Here is a 1,287-nt window from a genome sequence, read left to right as displayed (position 1 = left end):
CTGGGATTAAAGGTGTGCGCCACCACGCCCGGCTCTTACATATTGTCTAAACACATCTCTTCTAAAGAGCTTCACTTCTGGGCTCCTTAGCACCCCATCATTGTCAGCCTTGATCAACAAGCTCCCCATATCACCCACCTCATTATTGTAGTTGAGCCCCACCTCCGGTTGTATGTGTTTTAATTTTGAGACAAAGTATGCAGGCTAGCCTCTAATCTACAATTATCCTACCTCAGCCTCCCAGATGCTGAGATTACAGGCATATACCACAACATTATGCTCATACTTCAAACTCACTGTCCTCAGACGGAGAGAGAATCAACAATTTGTCCAAAAGTAAAATAAAGACCTGGGAATACTGCTTAGTGGTAGAGCATTTGTCTAGCCTGCCAGGGGTCTCTGGTTTAATCCCAGTATTGGGGGAAATATTTTAAAATTAAATAAAGATAATAGATGATATTTATATGGACTTCCACGTGCTTATTGTTCTACGCACTTATTAATGTAACCTTTTCGAATTTTGATAATAATCTATGAGAGAGGTATTTCACGCCCCATTCTGTGGATGAGGAAGTAGGCATAGACTTAACTTGCCCAGCTGCATACTAAGCAGAATTAACTTTAAAAAAGTGTATGTGTGGGTCTGCAAGTATGTGCACACATGGGTGTGGTGTCGCTAGAGTCTAGAAGAGGGCGTCGGATCTTCAGAGCTAGCGTTAAAGACAGTTGTGTGCATGGGTTCAGGACACGTGTAAGAGCAGCCAAGGCTCTTAATTGTTGCGCCATCTTTCCAACCCCTTACTTTTAAACCTTATGTTTACGCCTAGTTAAGGACAGTGCTAAAAAGAGATCAACGTAATTCCCAGGCCTAAGTACTTTTCTGACACTCAGTGTGCTTGTTTCACTATTGAGATTTAAGTGGGAGATCAAAGACGGTCTTAGTAGGTGCGCAGTACATGCTTAGTGAAGAGCCTGTTCCATCTCACAGACTGCAGAGAAGATCAGGATTTATCGAGATAGAGTACCAGGGGTTGAATCCAGGGCCTTATGCCTTAGACTAACGTTCCACCACTAAAAAGCTACACTCTCTACATAGATAGCCCTACAAATGATTTAAACAGACAACAAACAAGCGCAGCAGATCATCCTTCTCTTCCCTATCCAAAGGAGGACCTTCCATCCCGCTTCCTTCCATGGCCCAGCATCCATTCTGCGCTCTGTCCTCCCAGCCAGCAGGTGCCCCTAGACCCCCGGCTCCTCCTCCGCCGCCGTCACAGACTCGTCTCC

Source organism: Mus caroli, chromosome 9 (genome assembly GCF_900094665.2).
Source record: "Mus caroli chromosome 9, CAROLI_EIJ_v1.1, whole genome shotgun sequence".
NCBI lineage: Eukaryota > Metazoa > Chordata > Mammalia > Rodentia > Muridae > Mus > Mus caroli.
Note: the sequence above shows the minus strand (reverse complement) of the source record.